Genomic DNA, 16,434 nt, shown 5'->3' on the forward strand with positions numbered 1-16,434 from the left:
TCGATCTAAATCTAAACTAAAATCTAAGCTGTTATCTGAAAAATTACAGCATTTATCATACGCAACCACTTTTATCACTCATTGCGTATGATAAAACTTGTTTATGAATGAGCCCCTGGGACCCTACGTGGACAGTTATACAAAAGTTTTTTTGTTTGTAAACTATGCGGGATTCATACTGTATGTACACGGCTTGCGTGTGTATTATATGCATTCTATGTACTTATCAAAAATGTGGGATAGTAAGCTGAACTAATGACCCGTGAAAGCTCCCTCACCATGATCACTTTTACTTCTGGAATACACACCTGCAGTACTTTGCTTTTCTCTGATTTAACTTCAGCATTTTTCTACCACTTTGTCAGTGAATTTTCCATTGTACAGTCTACAAGGGTAGCAGGCGGGAAGCCGACGGACGTAATCCCGACCGCCAACTTCCCGACTATCTAATCTCGGCAAGTGTCTAATGACAGGCGTCGAAATCCTGATTCCTGTCATTAGACCTACGCCGGGAACCCGACACCCGACTTACCGATCAAAGGTAAGCTAGGTGCGGACAGCCACAGGGGGGGAGGGTTAGGTTTAGGGGTCCAGGGGGGGACTTAGGGTTAGGCACCCCCCGGGAGGTTAGGGTTAGGCTGGGGAAGGGGGGGCTAGGGTTAAGCACCCCTGGGGGGAGGTTAGGGTTAGTCACCCCCCTGGATTTAGGCGGCGGTTAGGTTTAGGCACTTAGAGGGGGGATTAGGGTTAGGCACTTGGGGGGGAGGTTAGGGTTAGGCACCCTTAAGGGAGGGTTAGGGGGTAGAATAGGGTTAGCAAATACTTACCTTGGATGATCGGGATTTTCGCCCCTGCCGGGCAGCTGCTGTCGGGATTTGAACCATCATAATGATTCCCTCTACAATGTTCATTATTTTGTAGTTTCTGCTTTCTTACATACTGTAGTCCCATCGTCTTTCTACTATAATTTATCAAATTAAGTCTATCTCTGTGTCCTTCAGATCATCTACCGAGCCCACTGGCAGGTAACCAAACAAATCCATGGCTGCTTTGCAGTTCTGTTCGATCTTCTTTACCACCTGGAACTTCATTTTAGTTCTCCACTGTTGGGCTACTCTGGCGGACTGCTTGGAAAATGGCATAAAACCACCATTCTGTTTAGGTTCGCCATGAGTGACATTGTAAATCCATCTCTCTAGTCTGTCATTTAATTGAAGGCCGGCAAATTCATACATTTGTTTGATATGTAAAATAGGTTCTAACACTAGGTCCTCATATCGGATGAGCATATATCACCCATGCAAAAAATGCCCCGCTGCTGTCGCCACTTGGTTGATGGAAACCTGAGCGTCGCAGATTTTCTCCATGACCTGGTGTGTTGAGTCCTTACTGTCTTTATTGATTCCCTTAAGCACTATTTTGTTATGATTGCTGAGGCGAAAGTAATTTCTTGATGATGCTATAGCTCGAGGGTCTCTCACAAGATGAAGGATCCGAAGATCAAGTGCAGGGTCTCTGAAAAGTGGGAGGAGAACAGAAAGGTCCAGGATTCTTACTGTTTTCATCACCACATGACTGTACGTCCTACATGCCTTTTCCATTTTGTCCAAGGTGTTATTACGACAGCGGTGGAAACATTTCTCACGATCAAAGCCTTCAGATGGGATATAAGCTGAGCAAACTGGAGGAAAGCATAGAGCACGGCTCTCCGCAAAAAATCCCATGTCCGAGATGCGTTTGCCACCATTAGGAAGGTATTGTTCCAGAGGTGACACATCGCAGGTGAAGAGGGAACGGAAGAGGTCTCGGACCAGGTAGTGAAGTCATTGAGCAGGCTCTTCCTTAAACCTCATCCAGACTGAATATCCAGGTTCAAAAAGGTAAAATACGTTATGGTGGTGGTTGAAGATCTGCCCAACAAAGGAAGACCCAGAACGCCATGACGATATGATGAGGAGATGGACAGGAGTCTTCTGTGTCTGACCTGAAGGAGAGATGCGTGGGGAAAGGAGTCTGATGTGGAGAAACTGACGGAGAAAGACAATGATGAAAGCAAGGAGAAAGGTAGTAAAAGGATCGGACGTGCATGATGTTGAGGAACCTAGGAATAACAGAAAGAAAACACAACAAAGATGAAGAATTAGAGGCAATGGAGAGTCAAAACATTCCAGCATGGATAACTCAAAGTGAAACTAATAATAATATATAAGAAAATAATACAAAGTGGTTTTGGGATATTCCTTCAGTTAAGTTGTCTGACACCTGGTTGCAGCATTGTGCGACCACCCTGAAATATTTACAATCAGCAGCCTTGCAGGAGGTGCACCTGAAGACTATTAATCTCACATGGTCCCTGAGGATACAGGAATATGTCTGAAATGTGGTCCAGGTGGTGCGTCTTCTGGGAGTGTGATAAAGTTAGGAAATTTTAGGACAAACGCTTAAGTTTTATTAATCAAATATTTTGCTTGCACTTATCTAAGCACCCTATCCCTTGCTTTTAAACAAAACAAAAAAAAGAAGAAAATCATTGGCCCTCATTCAGAGCCGCTCGTTAGCGGCAGTACGCTCGTTCCGAGCGATGTTTGCACATCTGCGCATGCGTACGGTTTTTAGTACGCATGCGCGAACCAGTCAGTGCGGCCGAAAATCGTTGGTACGCAATATAGCGAGGGCCTGCTATTTTGAGTGACAGAATGAGGCGTATGTGGGTGGTAACAGGGGAAGGAGCTTGAAAATGGGGAGTGGAGATCCGAACGCAGGCGTGCTTAAAGGTCAAAACGGGCGTTTTATGGGTGTGTATATTTAAAACAGCAGCGTCATTGACCACGTCACTGGGTTATTTTATAGCCAGAACTGCTCGCAAATTTGTGGTAGAAAACACCAACCACAAGAATAGCGAGCAGTTCATACGCTGGTCGATGTACTCGATTAATCTAATAAATAGCGGACATGACGTATGGTGCGAGCGGCCAGGGGGTGTTTTTAACAAATAAACGAGCGTATGTTTTGCACGCTCGTTCAGACTTAGAGGTGTGAACAGACTGCAATGTGCGTACGGATCATTTGAATAGCCACCCCTTGTTTTTAAACGAACGACCACAAATAGCGAACGGCTCTGAATCAGGCCCATTGTTCCCTTGCTCACTGTTATTTTGAATGTAGTCAAACAACTCATACTTATTAACTGGGTAAGCAAGAACACACCTATAATTTTTGGAGTCAAGAATATGCCTCTCCGTATTCTTTTTTTCGAAAGACAAGTCACATTGCCAGACGTTGGGAAAGGCGTAACCCATTTTTGCACAAAATGGGTGTATTTATTGAGTCTTTAGATACAGCAACCCAATCACATATTCAAAAGTTGTTTGAGTCCACAAATTGGGATCTTCTCTGCCAACTTGCAGCTGAGGACTATGGGGGTATATTTACTAAAGTGAGAGTTTCTAGAAGTGGAGATGTTGCCCATAGCAACCAACCACATTCTAGCTATTATCTTCTAGAAGGTGCGAGTTAAATGTTAAGTAAAATCTGATTGGTTGCTATGGGCAACATCTCCATTTTCACTCTATGCACCCGACTCCAGTGTGAGCCGGAGTCGGAACTTTGACCCGGAGTTGGAACTTTGTGGAAAAGGTGTATTATTAACACATAGTTTTTGCTTTAATCTCGTACTAACACTTTAGTCTCTCATTGGTGTGCTTCACTGGGGTGGCTGGCTATCGCCGGCTTTTTTGGGGTTCTGCACCCCAGATTCTGACCAAGTGATAGGGACCTCCGGTATCAGAGACGCCGTGATGTGGCCTGGAGGCTTAGCCATATCTTTGCAAATATATGCTACTGAGATCTCTGAATTATCTACCACCATTTAGTTTTTCAAATCTTATTGCTGATTTCATTCAGTGTGCTGGGGGATTACTTTTTGTTGTTTCTTGTATAGACTAACCCCTCCCTTACATGCACCTGAGTGATATTACTACCAACATGTATTTATGATTAGCACTTATCCAGCTTTAATATACGTCATACAAAGTATATTGTGTGTCATAATTCCGGCATACACAGGACCAGCGATCACAGTTTGCCATTAGATGCAGCAGTAGGGTCATCCTGTCTGAGCTGAATGGTTTTATTTCATAAGTGGGGACCGTTCCAGAGCATTAGGAGCAAGTCCGGGAGTCTGGGGGAGCAGCAGAAGAATTTAGCACTACTCTGGACATATATGTACAAATTGGTCTTATGCACTGGATAGTTTACTATTATACAGTATTAATAATTAACCCTATTGATGGTCTATGGCAGTGCACCCCTAACAGTGCATGTTTTCCAGATCTCCTAGTTAATGCACAGGTGTATTTATTACTGGCTGACACATGTTAAAAGATCCACAGGTGGTGCTAATTATTTCATTTGTGATACTGAAAAGAACATGCAGCACTAGTAACTTCTATTATATTACTATTTCTATTGTGGTTATGGTGTGGGCTGGGGAGGGGGTTTTCTAGGCAACCGGAAACCCCCCTGCAGTTGCCTATGAAAGCAGCAGTTAACTACCAAGGCCCAACTCTGAAAAGTTTTGCTTTTTCACCCATGGCGCCCTCCTCTCTACCCGGCATCTGGCAGCGCATTGAGTGCAGCAGTCAAGGGCATCTTAAGAGAGGAGGGGGCCCGTGTGCACTCACTGTGCGGGGACCCCTCTTTTCTTCCTGGTGGCCGGCAGTCGACTGACACAGCATTAGCAGACTTCGGGCACTAGAGTGTGCCCAGAGTCTACTGCGCATGCTCAGAACGCCGGGAAAATGGCGGCCATTTTCTGGTGTTCTGAGCAGCACTGACACCCGCCGAGGGCCATGGACAGGTAAGTTTAAAGTAATATGGGTGCAGGGTGTGCGGTGCGGGGCACACCTGGACCCGGGGGCCCGTGTGCCCCGCACACACTGCACCCATTATAGATACGCCACTGGCAGCAGTAAAACTCTGAGCACTAGTCTATGCCAGAGTCTACTGAACATGTGCAGGTCACTGGGGAAATGGAGCGGCAGCCATTATTTCCCTACTGCGCATGTGCAAAATGCCAGGAAAAGGCCACCGCACCATTTTGCAGGTGATTTCTACAGTGCTGCTATCCCCAATGCAGGAATCCAGAGAGGTAAATATTGAATAAATGGGTGCAGGATGTGGGCCCCCGTGGACCAGGGCTGGCTCTAGGGGTGTTTGACCAGAGCGATCGAACAGGGGCGCCACCCATAGAGGGCGCACCTCTCCCCAACATCCCGATTTCAGCAGGACAGTACTGTCCCGCTGTTCCACCCATGGGCCTAAGTGGCCCGTGGGTGCTCAAATCGGGAGGTTGGGGACCCCCACCGCTGCAGCTGTGTGGCAGTGCCGGACCCCTGGAGTGTGAATGAATGCAGTGCGCATGCGCACGGCATCCATTCACTGACGGGAGAGGGCTGGGGGAAACCCAGCCAATGACGGAGGGCTGGGCTTTACCCCCAGCCTGACGTTATTTGGAGGCTTGCCATGCAGGCACTCCTCCAAATAACATCAATTAAGGAGCGTGGCCTATGGTAATGAGGCCATGCCCCCAATTTTGCCACGTGCGATTGCAGGGCGCTGGAGCCGGACCTGCCGTGGACCCAGGGGCCCGTGTGCACCGCACACCCTGCACCCATTATAGATATGCCCCTGGGTCAGATCATAGGGCCTGATTCAGAGCCGGATGCTCTGACCAGAGCGCTCGCTCTGAATCAGGGCCCTCCTACCTAAACTTGGAGCGGCCTCTTGGACGCTCGCATAGCTGTGGGTTACCACCCACAGCTTATGCGAGCGTCCATGATAATGGTCGCGATGGTCAAGACCATCGCGACAATCGGGCTTGCGATGAGACCCTGCAGTAGGATCTCGCTGCCGCAAGCCCAGGAGTGATTTTGGCTCTATCAGAGCCAAAATCACTCCCACTGACATCACTAGTGACGTCAATGGGGCCGGACCCAGACGGTAGGCGTTCCCATGGGAACGCCTCCGTCTGGCAGCCACGTCCCCGACACGCCAACCAAAGGGGGTGTGCTGTCACTCACCATCGACAGCACGCCCCCTTTGGTGCGAGACCCGGAGCGACAGCTTGGCTGTCGCTATCCGGGTCTCGCGCATGCGCACGACGGAGCTCCCTCCGTCGTGCGCATGCACATTTGGGTACCATCGACCCGCTTGCGAGCGTCCTGCGCTTGCGAGCGGGTCTGAATGAGACCCATAGTCTCCATTGATAATAACTATGCTAATTAGCAGTCTGCCGAGGAGTTCTGTGAAATCTCCTGTATTGTGAAATAGTACAAAAGAACAATCCATAAAATGATGCAGAAACTGCAGTTTCTACATAATTTTATGGAAAAAAAAGCTTGATACATAGACCCCTAAGCAAGACCCACAATAAGAGAGAAGAAATACCCTGACTGATTATAAAATGAGAAGCCGGAAAAGAGAACTTCTCATTTATAACATGTTTATCAAAAAACATCCACATTAGTCCATAACAGGGAGTAAACAATATAAGTCATTGCCAACAGCTAGCTGCAAATGTGTCTGAGCAAAGCAATTCCTCCATAACTCGGCAAATATAACATTTTATCAGTTACCTTATTCAGAACGTCAGGAAAAGCATTTGGTCCTCCAAAGACGAAAAAAAACAAAAAACAGCAACTTGGTTTTACTGAACTACAACAATCCTACGTCTCAGTCCATTATTAGGTCTCATTGTTTGCAAAAAGAGTGCAGAATAAGAAAGGTAGAGGACACAGAAACAAAACAGGCTGCTGGACGCAATCAAATAATTATCTGTGATCTAAGTAATAATTCCACCAGGGAGTGCAGAACACAACGCTGAGACCAACCTTTATATTGTGGGTGGTAGACGAGAAATGACACCTGGATGAAGCCATCTGGGACAGTAATGAGATAGTAATATGTATATGTAATAAAGTTAATGAGCAGTAAGTATACCTGGAGTCTAAATGACTTGTAAGTTGTCTCTGTAAACAGACATTAGGTGTGGTTAATATCTTTTCCTTCTTGGTATACTATTTACACAAGTGAATTAATTTCCTCCTTATTTTAAGCTAATTCGTTAGGAATTTACTGTATGTAACTACATTTAGTTTCAGGATCCAGTTTCAAACATGTATTCTAGTACCTTAGGGATGGGGTGTCACGATCCGGTGCAAGTGTTCCTCTGTGGGGATGGTGAGCCAGGGGGGTTCGGATGACTATGGAACTGACTGTAACTAGGTCTCCTAGTTGGCTAGACCTGCCCAGAGGCGCGGAGTCTAACTCGCTTGGTGGTTTTCTCGGTTTGGTTTTCGCCATACGAAGTGAGCAGGTCGCGGCCCTCTGGACAGGTACCTGGGAATGGCAGAAGACCCAAAGTATATTAAATGAACTAAATGCTAGAACACTGGAGGTGAACTGAATGCTTGAATATTGTAAAGGAACTGAATACTAGAACACTGTTAGAGATCCTAATTGCAGGCTTGCTAGAGAATACTGGGAAATGTACTGGGAATTGCTAAAATTCCAGGTGCTTATTTGCACAGAGAAATGTGGACACACGCATATACTGGGAATTGTTACATATGCAGGTGCTGATTTACACAGAAAAACACAGAGAGATGTGGACACAGGCATATGCTGGGAATTACTAGATATGCAGCTGCTGATTTACACAGAAAAACACAGAGAGATGTGGATACAGGCATATGCTGGGAATTGCTAGATATGCAGGTGCTGATTTGTACAGAAAAACAGAGAGATGTGGATACAGGCATATACTGGGAATAGTTAGATGTCCAGCTGGGAGCTAACTAGTTATTAGCAGGAAATCTGACACCTCAGTAACATAGAGAAGCTGCAATAGAACTAGCAGCACATTACAAGACACACGGGAATAGAAACATAAAAGACAGGAGCACTGGGAGAGAATGAAGTCTCAGACTGAAAATAGCATTGAAGTTAATGCAGGAAATTCTAGAGAACTGTGAATAGGCTGAAGCAACACTCCAAAGAGAAAACCACAGAGCAACACTGGTGAGAAACACAGGCACTGGAACAGCAAATTTGAACAGCGGTTTCCTGTTCCTGGAGTCAGACTAAAATACCCCATGGCAGCTGGTCATTGGATCAGAGGATCACAGGACTACCATTGGGAGAGACTAGTCAGGTGATATGAGCCAACATGGCTGCGCCCATGCCCGGCACCCCAGAAACCAGAACGTACGCACAGAAGCCCTATCAGACCCTGGGGAGAATACTCAGACACCATTCACCTCCACTCCCAGCAACTGGTCACCTAAGCTCAAGGACACTGGCGTGAAGGTGAGTAGCGGCCGATCGCAGGCCGCATCCTGACATGGGGCAGCTGACACTGTATGTAACTCATATCTCATATCAATGGAAGACATTTGCCGTTAAAGTGAAAATCTTCTGAGCTTGTAAACTTCACATGAATGTTTAACCTTATACCAACTTTGTAGCACACCTTCTGCAAGGCCTCAAATAACTTGTGACGGTGTGACCACAATAAACACCACTGAATACCAATAGTAGAACCATTTAATAGATGTCTTGAACAAGACTTAAGTCAATAGTCACAGTCCCTGTATAGGCAACTGATATGTCAGACAAACAAATAATCCAGACTGTAGCCAGGGATTTGGGAATCATAAGGATGGCCAGCCAATGCCAGGGGGTAAGAAGATCCAGAAGAATTTTCCCCTGTCATGTTTCCGGATGTAATAGCAGACAGCGGCATAGCTGGTTATGGAAGTGATAGGGCGCAACGGATAAAAATAGATGCATTTGTGGGGTGTGGCTACCTAACACCAGTGGCCTGACTGCGCCATATTTATAACACATATAATAAATAGTCCTACAGTTTTTTCCCCAACAGATCAAATGTTTACATGTAATAAACCTATAACACCCACCTCTCCCCCAAGGAGCAATGACATAATATAACTAGTGTTCACATATAATAAATACCCTTCCTCTCTCTAAACTTAGCTCTTAAATGAACAGCATCTGAACCACTCCACTTGAACTATATTATTTTTGCACAATTCCTGGTTATGTTATGTGAGTGGCACAGTAGAGCCCCGAGCAGCAAAAGAGGTGCGGGGACTGTATTCAATGGTCAGTGTTGTCCGTTCCTTCTTAAACAAAAAAACAGCCAGAAGCAAAAGTGGAACTGTCAGTCAATGCCAGGATAAAACACAAATTATCAATCCAATGGTGAATATCAGAAACACTGGTTGAGAGATACAATATCTAACAGACTTGCAACTAGTTGGTGTCCTGCTAGCTCCCTTTATAAAGGAGACTAGTTGTTTGTCACCAGTATGAAACATGAAGGCACAAAGCAGATGCTATTGTCCTAGACTTCTTGGAACTGGCAAAAAATTTTCTGGCAAGGAAAACTGCTGAATATATCCCCCTGTGCAAACCGTTGCACTTCTTTTTCTGAAATGGGATCAGCTATTGTATTCTAGGTCTACTGCTCATATTTCTTTAAATGGTTTATTTCTCCTTCTTTTTTCTCCCTTTCTTGTGGCATTAGGCAGGGTTGTCCTTTATTCCTGGCCCTTTTTGCTCTTGCTATAGCACCATTGGCATATCTTCTGTGAGCACATTCTGACATTACTGTTGGGTAATTGGGTAGATACTGTGGCTTTGTACGCTGATGATATGTTACTGTTCCTCAGGGACTATGTAGTTGCCATGCCGCTGGTTCTTCAAGTGATAGATAATTTTGGGAAGTATTCTGGCCTCTGTATTTATTGGGACAAGTCCTCCATTCGTCCTCTTCCAGGAGGATCTCCTGACACACCACTAATTTCCCTACCCCTTTGTTGGGTTGATTCATTTAAATACTATGGTTTCCAATGTTATGCAGGACTACATTGCCATAAATATATTACCACTGTTTTCAAATTTGAAGGATAGACTTGGCCTGGCATAAAGTTATGGTTACTGGGAGGGTTAATTTAGTTAAAATGATAATACAGCCTAAATTCCTCTATATTTTCCAACAAGTCTCAATTTATCTCACTGCCTCGCTTTTCTGTAAAATCAATATCATGATTTCCTCTCTGGCCTGGATGGAAAGAAGGCCACGCATACAGCTGAATGTGCTCACCAGGTCTAAAGCCTCTGGTCGCCTGGCTCTTCCTCATTTTCAGTTATACGACTATGTAACTCAGATGGCGTTTTTGCTGTTGTGGCTACAAGACACTACGTTTGACTATCTTCCAGTCCTTCTGGTTGCACAGGTGACTCTTGGTCATACACCACTGCAGGCCCTGCTATGCGATACCATTACCTGTGACCTTCCCCCCTCCCCCTGCTTATTCAGGATTTGAAGATCATACTCTATTACAGTTCCAAGATGTTGTTCCAAATACTTCCCTCTGGGACTCCCGTCAGTTGTCAGAACTCTCTTCCATTTCCCCTAGACTGCTAATGTGTAGCAGGAGTATTAACATGATAGGTAAGTTATATCAAGATGTAGTTCTTAAATCTTTTACCCAGCTCACAGATGAGTATAATCTCCTTAGATTATGGCAACTCTGGCATGCATTGTTCACTCAATTCTCTCAGGGTCCCCCTACTATAGCGAACTCTCCACTAAAAACTTTCCTTTTACATTTAGGCCATAGACGTGCTATCTCCTGTCTATATTCTTTCCTTTTGTCATATCATCACGCCTCTGATCTGCCTAATTTATAGCAAAAGTGGGAATTAGAGTTGGGCAAGTTGAGCGAAGATGAATGGAGCAGGGCTCTTGCTTGTCCCCGTGTTTCTACTGCATCCGTTCCTCTTCAGCAGATTCAACTGTTTATCTTGCATAGAACCTACTTGACCTCGGTTAGGTCAGTGAGATTTGGGGGTAGGAAGTCTGATACATGTTCTAAGGGTAACTTGGCCTCAGATACCTTCCGGCATTTATTGTGGGAGCGTCCTGAGGTGCAAGCCTTTTGGGTTCAGGTGATCCATGTGCTCTCTATGGAATCAGTATGAATGACCGCCGGCCATAATTCCGATGCCGGAAGACCGGCAGGAGTGAAGATTCCGACAGGGGAATAAGGTAATTTAAACTAACCATACTCCCCCCCTGACCTTAACCCCCCCCCCTTAGTGGTGCCTATCCCTAACCTCCCCTCCTAGTGCCTAACCCTAACCCCCCTAAGTGCCTAAATCTAACCCCCCCATACCCGCAGCCTAAATCTAAGTCTCCCAGGGGGTGCCTAACCCTAACCTCCCCCCGGGGGTGCCTAACCCTAACCATCCTTTCCCCTAGCCTAACCCTCCTGGGGGGGTGCCTAACCCTAAGTCCCCCCCGGGAGCCCCTAACCTAACCCTTCCCCCCTGCGGCTGTTGTTCATTCGGTATGCCGGGCTTCGTGCTCCTGGCAAAGGGATAATGATAGGCGTCAGGATTTTGACACCTATCATTAGACCCCTGGCAGGATTTGACAGTTTGGAAGCCGGTGGTCAGCATTTCGACCATCGACTTCCTGACTGCATCCCATCTCTACGATGGGTATACTTCCCCCTCCAATCTCTTACCAAGGTTTTGTTGCCTTGGGGCTACTGAGGAGAATGCCCTTGATAAATATAGTATGCAATATGCTGTTCATTTATCTACATTAGCTAAGGTGTGCCTGGCCCATCTGTGAATGGCCCCCACGGGTCCTGACTTTCAAGCCTGGTTATCTCTAGCTAATGTCACAGTGCAGCATGAGAGATATTTATATTCCACTCATAAAGCTGAATCTATATATGACCGTACATGGTCCAGGTGGCTTTCTTCTCAGTACGCATCTCCTCGACATTCTGAGTGGGGTAATTTTTTCTGTGTGTTATTTATGTATTTATATTTTTTCCTCTCTCACACACACTACTTGTAGTCATTTTTTTTGGGTCGATTGCTTGAGACCTCTCTCTTTACTCCTTTGATGATTGAAACGTGATTTTTTTTATGTATGTATTTGTTGCTGTTTATTTATTTTTTTATTCTTTTTTTGTTATCTTAATATGTTTGGCTGGATTTCTGATTATTTGAGATTATGATTATTTACTGGCTTATTAGTCTTTCTGTATTTGATAGATGTTTGATTTATTCTTTGTATAGAGATTATGCCTATTTTTTGCCTGTATGCTGCTATAATATTGTTATTTCTATTGACATTTTTTTTTATCTCTGAGGTATGTAACTGTATTCATAAAAACGTTTCTTTTCGCATGACTTTAGTGACAATTAGCTTGCTAACTAGACACCGTCTGGTCTGGATGCACCACCTTTGCAATAACTTTGATTAAGGGCCTGATTTAGACCTGCTCATGAGCGCATTGTGCTCGCTAGCAGATAGATTGTGGGCCATTGCGCATGCGAGCCCCGGAACAAGTTAGAAATCAGTCGCTCTGGGGCTCGTTACAAGACGGGGCGGCTGTCGATGTTGATCGACAGCTCGCCTCATTTTGTAGGTGGGGAGGGGGGGGGGTGGCTGCACAAATGGAGGGATTCCTGAAGGAATGCCTGCCATTTGTGGGCGGCTCTACTGACATCACACGTGATGACAGTAGTGAATTTCCTGGTCTATTAGAGCAGGAAGTTCACTTGGGCTTACGGTGGATGAGACCCTACCACAAGGGTCTCATCGCAAGCCCGATGGTCACGATAATCGCGACCATCGCCAAGCCAAGCTGTGGGTGGTCACCCAAAACTATGCGAGTAGCCTGGAGGCAGATTTTTTTAAAAAAATCCGCCCTGATTCAGAGCGAGCGCTCGCAAATAGCGAGCGCCTCTGAATCAGGACCTAAGTCAGATAGATCCTGTCATTTCTTACAGTGGCGAAAATAAATTATAACTATCAGCTGGAAGACCCATAAATATAAAGCATTCTCCTGTATGAGGCTTACAAAGTGTGGATGAAAAGATGTGTACCATCTGTTCTTGTGTGGAATTCCTATTAGGGGCTTTAACCACTTTCCTGGAGAGGTCACATTGGTTGCGACCACACCATTTTATCTGACAGTCGCAAACGATGTGACCACAACTGCTGAAAGTTAATCTTCCAGTATCCACCAATAGCAGCAGGAACTCCTTGCCTCACTGCATTCCTACACCCTCCCCCAGTGTCTGCCATGATGCCAATCACTGCTGATTGGTCAGTATGGCAGGACCCCCAACCCAGTGGTGCAGAGAGGAGCAGCCACCAGGGAAATGTAAATTAACTAGGGGTGTGCACCGGCCACTTTTCGTGTTTTTTGTTTTGGTTTTGGATCTGGATCTTTCTTCGTGTTTTGGATCTGGATTGGTTTTGCCAAAACCACCTTCCGTGTTTTGGGTTCTGGGTTTTGTGTTTTGGATCTGTATTTTTAAAAAAAAAAAGCATAAAAACAGCTAAAATCACAGAATGTGTTGATTTTTCTGCTCCTATGCTATTATTAACCTCAAAAACCTTAATTTCCACTCATTTCCAGTCTATTCTGAACACCTCACACCTCACAATAGTGTTTTTATGTCCAAAAGGTTGCACCGAGGTAGCTGGATGACTATGCTAAGCGACACGAGTGGGCGGCACAAACACGTGGCCCATCTAGGAGTGACACTGCACTGGCAGACAGGATGGCAGTTTGTAAAACTAGGCCCCAAACAGTACATAATGCAAAGAAAAAAAAGAGGTGCAAGATGGAATTGTCCTTGGGCCCTCCCACCCACCCTTATGTTGTATAAACAGGACATGCACACTTTAACAAACCAATCATTTCAGTGCCAGGGTCTGCCACACGACTGTGGCTGAAATTATTGGTTCGTTTGGGCCCCCACAAAACAAGCTGGCAATTAATCTGTCCCTGCACAAACTGGCTCTACGGAGGCAAGATGTCGTTCTCATCCTCCTCATTCACCGATTCCTCACCCTCTTCAGTGTTGTGTACATCCTCATCCTCACAGAGTATTAATTCATCCCCACTAGAATCCACCACCACAGGTCCCTCTGTACGTTCTGGAGGCTGGTCTCCCTGGAAGAGTTGATAATTCATTTTTATGAACATCATCTTCTCCACATTTTGTGGAAGCAACCTCCTACGCCTTTTGCTGACAAGGTTCCCGGCTGCACTAAACACTCTTTCGGAGTGCACACTGGAGGGGGGGCAACTCAGGTAAAATAGAGCCAGTTTGTACAGGGGCCTCCAAATTGCCTCTTTTTCCTGCCAGTACATGTACGGACTGTCTGACATGCCTACTTGGATGCTGTCACCGATGTAATCCTTTAACAGACAGATGCATGCTTGTCGCTGCTGCTTTGAGGATGCAGGTGCGGCTACAGCCCACACAATTCACAAAGACAGGAAAAAAAAGAATTTTTTATTTTTTGTGGAGCGCACTTTGAGGGTTACACCACCCTTTAACAGACAGACGCACGCTTGTCGCTGCTGCTTTGAGGATGCAGGTGCGGCTACTGCTCATACATTTCACACACAAACACAGAAAAAAAGATTCTTTTATTGTTTGTGGAGCGCACTTTGGGGGTTACTCCACCCTTTGACAGACAGACGCACGCTTGTCGCTGCTGCTTTGAGGATGCAGGTGCGGCTACAGCCCACATAATTCACAAAGACAGAAAAAGAAAGAAGAATTTTTTTATTGTTTGTGGAGCGCACTTTGAGGGTTACACCACCCTTTAACAGACAAATGCACGCTTGTCAATGCTGCTTTAAGGATGCAGGTGCGGCTACAGCCAACACATTTCACAAAGACAGAAAAAAAAAGAAGAATTTTTTTTTGTTTGTGGAGCGCACTTTGAGGGTTACACCACCCTTTAACAGACAGACGCACGCTTGTCGCTGCTGCTTTGAGGATGCAGGTGGAATCTAGATGGGATTTGGAACCGGGGACACACTACCTCCATCAATTGTCTAAATCCCACTGCACTAATGGCGGATACCGGACGCACATCTAACACCAACATAGCAGTCAAGGCCTCAGTTATACATTTTGCTTCAGGATGACTGCTGTCGTACTTCATCCTCCTCGCTAGGGACTGTTGGAGGGTCAGTTGTTTAGTAAAAGTAGTGGTGTTCCTACTTCCTCTCTGGGATGATGAACAACTCCCAGCAGCAGCAACAGCACTAGGAGGAAGTGGTTCTTGATCTTTCCCTATTTTATTTTTATCAGAGAAAGTTTGGTCCTCCATTTATGTTATATTGATATATACGTGCGGCTAAGGCGCACACAAACACAGAAAATATTTTTTTATTTTTGCTGGAGAGTAGTGCACTTTGTGGGTTACACCACCCTTTAAGAAATGAGCCAGCCGGCTCTTTACTTATGGGACACAGGCGCATGCTTGGCGCTGCTCCTTTGTTGATGCACGTGCAGCCACAGTGCACACAATTCACAAACACAGAAAATATATATTTTTTTATTTTGTTTGGAGTGTACTTTGGGGGTTACAGCACCCTTTAACGGACAAGCCAGCTGGCCCTTTACTAATGGGACAAGGGGCATGCTTGGCGCTGCTCCTTTGTTGATGCACGTGCAGCCACAGTGCACACAATTCACAAACACAGAAAATATTTTTTTATTTTGTTTGGAGTGTACTTTGGGGGTTACAGCACCCTTTAATGGACAAGCCAGCTGGCCCTTTACTTATGGGACACAGGCGCACGCTTGGCGCTGCTCCTTTGTTGATGCACGTGCAGCCACAGTGCACACAATTCACAAACACAGAAAATATTTTTTTATTTTGTTTGGAGTGTACTTTGGGGGTTACACCACCCTTTAATGGACAAGCCAGCCGGCCCTTTACTTATGGGACTCAGGCGCACGCTTGGCACTGCTCCTTTGTTGATGCACGTGCAGCCACAGTGCACACAATTCACAAACACAGAAAATATTTTTTTATTTGGTTTGGAGTGTACTTTGGGGGTTACAGCACCCTTTAACGGTCAAGCCAGCCGGCCCTTTACTTATGACACAGGCGCACGCTTGGCACTACTTTGTTGATGCATGTGCGGCTACTGCGCACACAATTCACAAACACAGAAAATATTTTTTTATTTTGTTTGGAGTGTACTTTGGGGGTTACAGCACCCTTTAACGGACAAGCCAGCTGGCCCTTTACTAATGGGACAAGGGGCATGCTTGGCGCTGCTCCTTTGTTGATGCACGTGCAGCCACAGTGCACACAATTCACAAACACAGAAAATATTTTTTTATTTTGTTTGGAGTGTACTTTGGGGGTTACAGCACCCTTTAATGGACAAGCCAGCTGGCCCTTTACTTATGGGACACAGGCGCACGCTTGGCGCTGCTCCTTTGTTGATGCACGTGCAGCCACAGTGCACACAATTCACAAACACAGAAAATATTTTTTTATTT

General features: G+C 45.6%; 1 pseudogene; it reads right to left on the reverse strand.

The window, feature by feature from the left end:
- Positions 1-971: 971 nt before the first annotated feature.
- Positions 972-2,103, reverse strand: LOC148518154 (carbohydrate sulfotransferase 6-like; annotated as a pseudogene).
- Positions 2,104-16,434: the final 14,331 nt, after the last annotated feature.

Source organism: Taudactylus pleione, unplaced genomic scaffold (genome assembly GCF_031769625.1).
Source record: "Taudactylus pleione unplaced genomic scaffold, aTauple2 ptg000201l, whole genome shotgun sequence".
In the NCBI taxonomy this organism is placed as follows: Eukaryota; Metazoa; Chordata; class Amphibia; order Anura; family Myobatrachidae; genus Taudactylus; species Taudactylus pleione.